The sequence below is a fragment of the Ochotona curzoniae genome, unplaced genomic scaffold (genome assembly GCF_017591425.1).
Source record: "Ochotona curzoniae isolate NIBS_2020 unplaced genomic scaffold, NIBS_Ocur_1.0 scaffold_4506, whole genome shotgun sequence".
Lineage (NCBI taxonomy): Eukaryota > Metazoa > Chordata > Mammalia > Lagomorpha > Ochotonidae > Ochotona > Ochotona curzoniae.
In genome coordinates, this window is record NW_024467119.1 from 13008023 (window position 1) to 13016587 (window position 8565).

At 40.2% G+C, this 8565-nt stretch overlaps 1 pseudogene; it reads right to left on the bottom strand.

Annotated features, from left to right (window-relative positions):
- Positions 1–2075: 2075 nt before the first annotated feature.
- On the bottom strand, positions 2076–2296 carry LOC121147647 (annotated as a pseudogene).
- Positions 2297–8565: the final 6269 nt, after the last annotated feature.

Genomic DNA, 8565 nt, shown 5'->3' on the forward strand with positions numbered 1-8565 from the left:
TATCTCACCCAACACTGGGATTCTGTTCTCTGGAGAAGTCAAAATAGAGAATCTTGTTTGTGTGAGGAAACGAAAATAAGAATGGGATTCTGAATATCATTTGCTGTATTAGTTGCCCAATGCTGCAAAACATATCATCAACTCAGACAGTTTCTAGAAATTGGGCACAGCTCTCCTCGGTTCCGTGATTCCTGGCTTTCCCTGTCTGCCATGAAGGCCGCATACGGGAATGCGTTACCTGGAGACCCCACTGGGGAAGGATCTACTTCCAGGCTTCGTTGTTGGCAGTGGTTAGTTCATTGTTTATCTCTTGCAGTTACTTCTATGATTTGCAGCTTTCTGTTGTCTGACTGGCACATAATTATCCATTTTTCTGTGGTTTCCAGCACAAGGAAGATGCCTGAACTTGTTTTGTGAGTCTCCTACAAGTGGAACTCAAGCATTTGAAGTGTGGAGATTTTAGGCTTAACCAGCTATTCAACCCATTTTATAAAATTTTCTGGCTGAACTGTTTCAAATGTGACAAGGGCTGAAGGTTGTTGCCCTATTTTCCTCAAAGCAGGAAGTAGTTCTCCCTTGGTAAATCATTTCTCAGTAAGCTGTTCGTCTGCCTTATTGTTAGATTTCTGAGCTGTGGTTTCTCTAAGGAGTCCCTGAAGTTTCACTTTTTCTTTCTAGGCAACAATAAATTCAAGAGGACAGTGAAGCAAAGTCAATAGAGATCTAATAGAAAAATGATAGCGATTCAAATATGTTATGTCGCTAAAGGTATTGTTCGTGTTCGCAACAAACCAACGGAGACATGCCTGGCTGAACAGAAATGACACCCCAATATTTTTTCCTTAAAAAATTTCGAGAAGAATTTTTGCGTGTCCCCAACAGATGCATGGAATGGAACTAAGGAGTGGCTAGGAGCATTGAACAGCTAAAAACGAATGCAATTGTTGTGCGCATAGGGAAGTGACCCTGCACACGGAATGTCTCATTTCTCTCTTCTTCTCACTCCAGCTCTCTCCATCTCCTGATCTCTTTCAAGTGAATTAAGTAATTAAATCTATAATTATTGTATAAAAGCGCTGAAATCTGTGGGGACGAGAATTATGCTAGTGAATGTAAACAAGTGCTATAAACACAACTGCAGAATACAGTGCACAAGTTTTACTCTGGAAAGATGACTTTTCTTCTTTCAATGTAAGACCAGTGCATTCAAGGAAAAAAATAAATACATATGAACTGGGAAAAATGCTAGGGAGGTAATGTATGGCAACTGAATTAAGAATTATCCAAATTAAAAGATTGATTTTAACATGAATATGAATCAAGCGTTTAAACAAATCTGTCATTATGGCATGGTAAAACTTTTTAAAAAAATAGAAAAGAATGAAGGGGAGGGGATAGTGGGAAGTATCGTTATGTTCTTAAAACTGCATAAAATTCATGAATTTTTTTTTCTTTGTAAAGTTGGGTATACAGAGACTAGGAGAGACAGAGAGGAAGGTCTCCCATCTATTGATTCACTGCAATAGTCAGAGCTGAGCTGATTTGAAGCCAGGAGACAGTAGCTTCATCCAGATCTCCCATGTGGCTACAGAATCCCAAGGCTTTGGTCCGTCCTCAATTCCTTTCCCAGGCCATAAGCAGGGAGCTGGATGGGAAGTGGAGCATCAGGGAAATATGAGATCCCAGCAGATGCAAGGCAAGGACTTTAACCACTAGACTACCACATTAGGCCCAAATTAATGAAATTTGTTTCCTTTGTGTTCATTTTAAAGCCAAGAAGGTCTCTAGGTAATTCAATTGAAATGTGCACTCCATTTAAAAAATATGCATTTATTCAAGAGAAAGAGAGAGGAAATAACAAAGAGTGTTCCAATTTGCCGGTATTCTCTGCAAACGCCCACAAATGGAAGACAGGATTTCAATCCAGATCTTTCTTGTGGGAAGAGCATACAGTTCCCTGAGCCATTGCTGCTTCTTCCCCCGGTCTGAATTAGCAGGCACCTGGAGCCGGAAGCAGGCTCCTGGAGCCGGTGGCAGGCACGTGGAGCCAGAAGCAGGCACCTGGAGCCGGTAGCAGGTGCCCAGGAAGGAAACCCAGGTACTCTGATTGTGTCTTCCTGCCGTATGAACTACTTCCTAAGCAGCCATCTAGCCCAGCACCATATTCTTTAAAATCAGTGAAACAGAAGTACCAAAACAACGAAATGGTGAAATGATAAATAGTGTTAAAATATTAAAATTAAAATAATAAGGACAGATATTGCACTTGATCTTAGCCAAAAGGCCGAGAAGAGATAATAGTGTTAAAATATAATGTTAGGGAAGTAAATGTGAGCAGTTTAAATTCCTTGATTAAAAATTAGCACGCTGGGCCAGCAGGTGACGCAGGTTCAGCCACCACTTGGCATCTTGTATTGGGAGGCTGCTTCAAGTCCCAGCTACTCCGATTCCCAGTCAGCTGCACTGCTTCCTGCATGTGAAAGGCAGTGGAAGATGGCCTAAATACACGGGCTGTAGGAGTAGGAACTGGATGGAGGTCTGGCCTCCTGAGCTGAGAATTGCCAGTTTATTCATTCTGGTTCTTTGACAGATGTTTGAGTGATTTTTGTTGTACAGATTTGCTCTGATACTTATAGAGCTTTGTTTCTGTTCCTCTCGTTTTGGTTGCTGTTCTCATATCTGAAATAATAAATGCAATGGCAAGTTCTTTTAGGTACCCATTGATCATAGCAGAACGCAGGGATGTATCAGGTCATCTTGTTTAAATAAAGGAGCTGTAAGTTGATCAGTGAAAGAAAGCTATCAGTTGTTCAGTCCATTGATATGAAATCATAGAGTTTTTAAATTTTATTTATTTTCATTTTATTATTTGAAAAGCAGAGAGACTGAGAGAAGGAGAATGAGAGAGAGAGAAGAAAAGAGTAATTAAAAGGTTACTCAAATCTGGGCCTAAAAATTGAGCAACACTTTAAGAAAACACTGTTATCCATTGTTGCCCACGTGTAAGCTCATAACCTTTTTATAATGATCTCATATTTACCATTCTACAGTGTTTCTAAAACTTGGCTCATTTCCTGACTTGTAGTAGAACTTCAACCAATATTGGTTGGAAGGACAACTTTCTATTTTTTTAACTTGTAGGTTCCTGAATTATAGTTTCAAATTATTTGCCATCACTTAATTTGAAAAGGAGAGGGGGAGACAGAAACATAGAGGGATGCCTTCCATCTGCTGGTTCATTCTCCAAACCTCTGAACCAGTCAGGGAAGGACCAGATCGCAGCCAAGAGACCAAAACTCAACGGTCATCTCCCACATGGGTTGCCGGGACCCAGGCATTTGATCCACCTACAGCGCATGCCCAGGGGTGCTCCTGCAAGAAGCAGGATCAGAAGTGAATGGGCTGGGGCTGGAACCACGTGCGGTGATATGGGATGCTGGTGGCCAAAGCCTGTTTCTGAAACATTGAAGGGAAGGATAGCAATATGACTGCAGATTTTCTGCAAGCTTTGTAGGAGACATACGTGCACAGAGACTGGATCTGAAGGGCGTTCACAAAAATGTCCGTGCCCAACGACTGAGTTTTTATTCTTTTCGCATTTATTGGCAAATATAGTGATGAGATATGCTAATGAAGTGTAAAGACTGACAGTTAAGAAGACACTTTTCTTGCGTGCATTTAGAAAAATGTACATCTTTGTGTAGACCTGTGTCTCCAAAGTTTTTGTAACATATACCATCATTAAACCATTTTTCCACAAGTATCCCAAAATTTAATTATAAATTATAACTCATTTATTATATATATAATACAGCATATGTATAGTATATATAATATATATAATACGTATGCTATATATACACAAAATATAGAGTGGTTGAATATAATATGGACTTAATTCATAAAAAAGTAAAACTGATACCTCAAGTTGTCTTTTGGATTATCTAGAAAATTTGTGTTGAATTTATGTACTCTCAAGTTAATCCATCACTGATTTTTGTCCCCTGAGTCCTGACCCAATAACTGAACTTGTTAATAAATACCATTGCTGCTGTTTATGTTGGCTCTTGTTTTGATAATTAATCTTATATTGAATGCGTATTTCATAGGATAATTTTTCAAAGATTTATTTATTTATTTGGAACTCAGAGTTGGAGGGAGACAGGGAGGGAAAGAAAGAGATCTTGCATTTGCTGTTTGATTCCCCAGGTGGCCACAATAGCCAGAGCTAAGCCAGGCCAAAGTCAGAAGCAAGCAGCTTCATCCATGTCTCCCACTTGGTAGGGACCCAAGCACTTGAGCCATCTTCAGCTACTTTTCTCAGGCCATTAGCAGGAAGCTGGATCAAAAGTAGCGCAGCCAAGACTCAAACTGGCCTCTCTATAGGATGCTGGCATTGTGGTGTCAACAACATGATGCCAGCCCCTGGAAGAAATTTTTATATGCCACTTACCCATTATGGGACAATGGTTATCACAACATAGAAACCCCTTACTATGCATGTGCAAGGGCTTGGGGCTTTGGCCCTCCTGTGTGGTGGGTGCTGGGTTTGTGAGCCCCAGCGGGGAGGTGGGAGATTTGGCAGGGCCCAGGCTGTCTGGCCTGGGTCTGGAGGCTCACATGTGACGTGGGTGCTGGGTTCATGAGTCCCAGGGGTGGAAGATTCAGCAGGACGCAGGTGATGGTCCAGTGGATGTGTGCCACCCACTTGTGAGGCCTGCACTGCATGCCCATGTGATGGTTTCAGCTGGCTGGAGCTCAAGATTTTGTTTGCGTTTGGGGACTTAACAATTTATGGAAGATCTCTGTGTATATGTTTCAGTCTCTATGTTTCAAATAAGGTAAAAATTGGATGATTAATTTTTTTAAAAAGTGGGAAAATCTCAATTTTAGCTTTCTTTGCTTCAATAAATAAAAACCACACAGATGATTACACATATTGCATTTTAGAATGAGGACATAATGAACCTGCATTATTCACTCTGGGAACACGCAGAAACTAAATGTTTAAAAACAGTCCCAATATCCAAATGCAATGATCTACACTGATGTACTTTCTATGCTTGTGTACTTTCTGAGTGGATAGGAAGCCAGAAAACGTAATATTCAATTCAAAAGGTAATATGTGAATGTAGTCTAGTACATCCTGTTCTAGCATGATGTTAATCAGTTCATGAATGGTGACTTTGTATATTTTTCATAAAGGAAATATTAAAATCTGTTACTGGATATCTTGTTTTCTTTATACTATTTATTTTACATTATCTTAATCATTTTTACTATATACATTGTTGCTGACTCTGCCCGTTGGTTAACTGATTATTTCTAATACATGTGCATTATCCTTGACCTAATTTCCTTTGTTTTGCTTCCTTCTCTGGTCGCACAAAGAGCATTCCAGGTTCCTTTTTGGTGACACCTGGCCATGTTTCCAACATCCATCATACTGAGAGAGGAGGACTGTGAGAAGAGGGCAGGACAGGAGGTAGAATGCTCTCTTCTGACAGCAGGTGTTGAACACCCTCCAACGTGGAGGCCATTCTCATTCTCATTCAACAGATGGCAAAGGGAGAGGAGCTCAAGGGAGTAGACGGGGGTGAAAGAAACTGGAAGGGTCCTGGCTGCCTGGATGACTCCGGGACAGTAAGCCTGTGAGGCTCTTTCCTTTAGCTGATGTAGTTGCAACAGGAAACGATTGAACATCAACAATGAGCCGGGAGAGTTTCCCAAGTCCGTCAGGCAGCTCTAGCTAATGTGTCATTTTGTGGCTGCTTTGGCCCACAGCTTTAGAAAAGCAGTCTTAAGGCGCTCATCATGTCAGACATCCTTCGTGCCACTGCTGGTACAACAGCGATTCACTGATTTCTTCCTTCCAAATGATTGTTTCGGTTTGCTGTCATGCCTCCTGGATGATGTGACTCCCAGCTCCGTTGGTTTGTGTAACTCGCTCACTCGTGCCCCTCTCCTCTTGCTGCCACTGCTCTTCCTGTGCTACACGAACCCCAGCTTTACCTTCCAGATCCTGGCACAGTTCTCCCTGTCACAGTTCCTGTCACATTGTGTCTCACTCACACTGTCCTTGCTGCTTTGCTTCCCCGAGTACCAAATTGCTTTGCTGTTTATCCACTTCTTAAAACTCCTCAGTTGGTACCCTCTTGTCATTCAGATTTTTTGCTCAGTGCTTCTATTCTGTTTCCTAGAGTATGTTCTCCCAGAGTAATCCATCTCTGCTGTGTTTTACACAAGGTTCCTTCCAATGGTCCCTAGGAAAACGGGATGAAGGTTGTTTTGTTGCAAATCAAATTTGAAATCCATACAGACTTTTTCATAATATGCATTCTCGTGAACTTTTGGAAGATGCTTCATGTGAAGCACCACCCACAGCAGTTCCTGCCTTCTTCCTGTCGCTCCATAGACACCTGCTCAATGAGCAGGTGAGTTCCTCAACACACCTACCCTTATGACTCCCTGTGTTAGTGTCGACTAAGACCAAAATCAATGCGTTCTAGGGACATCTCACCTACATTTGGTTCTCTCTCTTTATTTCTCCTTCTCATCTCATGTCTCTTTCACGTATTTTACTACCTAGACATGTCGAATGTGAGACTTAGAACTGCCTTGCTCTGAAATTGCAGTGACAGATGAGTGTCCATGTCTTACTCCAGAGGTTATTGTTGTTCAAATAGCTCTCTTGAGTTACTCCATTTCTAGGGGAGGGTGTTTTTGCGCAATGGTTAACAAACTGCTTGGGGTAGCTGCCTTCCACACTGGAGTAGTGAGGCATGATTCTGTTCTCTTCTCCATTCTAGCCATCTTCTAATGTGCACGCTGGGAGGCAGGAGTGATGCCCTGCCAGCCAGCTAGGATAGATCTGGATTACATTCCTGGTTTCTGGCTTCAGTCAGGTCAAGCCCAAGCAGCTGTGGACATTTGAGGAGTGACAATGCAGGTGACAGAGCTCAGCTGCCTCTCGCTTTCTCTCTTTCAAATATATAAAAGTCAAATAAATTTTACATTTTTTTACAAAGAAAATAATTCTTCATAGTGTAATGTCATACCATTTGAAGGTTTTACTTTTAATTTAACACAATCCCCTGGATATGTTGAACATATGAAGTACAGCTCTCTAGCCTTTGTTTGATTAAAAGGCACTAGTGAAATAATGGCCATGGTTTAAGCTTGGGCAACAGCAGTGAAAGCCTAAAGCTTTCATTTCATTTGTGATATATCTACTTGGTCTTCAGCAAATTGTATTCAAATAAGTTTACCAAATCAACACATTACTAAAGTGGATTTGTCATGTCTTTTCTTTCATTGATGGGTGCGCAATATGCTAAAAATATGCTACCTTTTGCATCTCATGTGGTCGTCATTCAGATTTGGCCGTATTTTTTCTCATGTAAAATATTCTTAAGCTCTTGTAATGCCGTAAGAACAATCATTTAGCAGCATGGTAATGACATGTGCTGCATTTCTGCTTAAACAAAGAACCAGCAGTCTTTCCTCCATGAAGTCATGCGAGCTATGTGTAGAGTTTGCATGAAGATAATGCATGAATTGAAGCAGAGAAGTGAGGCCTCTTAGAAACTGGCTTGTTGGAGTGTTTGTTTACATACTTTTAGCTTTGCCTCTGGAATGCTGCCACAGCTGGAAAAATATATGTGAACTATATTCTTCCTAATTCTTGCCTTTTGCTTTGGAAAGGATTCTCTAACCAGCCTTTGCCATATATATCAGCATGTTTTACCTATTCAGATACTTTCTAATTTTTAAAGGAAAAAAACTATTTATATACTTCTTTAATTTAAAAATTTTGGTTATTAAGTCCCTCAAGATATTTTCTACATAATTAAAAACTTGTACTCAAATCACATTTTTTAAATGATATACTCTTTGTTACTCTCCCCAAATCCTGTTGCATTTAAATAACAATCTTCCTGACTTTATCTTCTGAAACAGCTCCATGACCAAGACTTCCTGTCATTGCATTTTAAATTCTTTTGTCCTTCTGCCCTGCCTCACAGTAAGGTGATTAGCCTACTAATTGATGGAAACATCTTTGAATTTGTATTTTAACTCTAATTCATTAAATGGCAGGACTAGGTGCAGAAGATCAACTGTTTGAAATATACCAAATTCTAGAAATATTTATTACACTCTTATACTATTCCTTAATACGCACAGAATGCAAAATGAAGACTACAGTACACATATTAGGAAAAAATACTTTAATATTAGAGCACATGTAAATCAATAGTTCTGCCATTATTTAATTGTACAATATTAATATTCAAACATAGGTGAGATTTCTCACTTTCATATCCACTGGAGCAGAATGTCATAGTTTAATTTTTTTTTTGTCATATACAGATCTGGCAAGGATGCTCTGAATTCTCATTTTAGAAACACTGGCAACTGACTTTAAAATACTCTGTTCCTTTTCAACAAAACGTGCGAGACACACAGCTAGAACATCATGTGGTGGACCAGATGCTGCAGCAATGGTGAGTTTACAAGAGGATGGTAACAATAGAGCCCACCCTCCCTGTGTTAGCCAACGTGAAA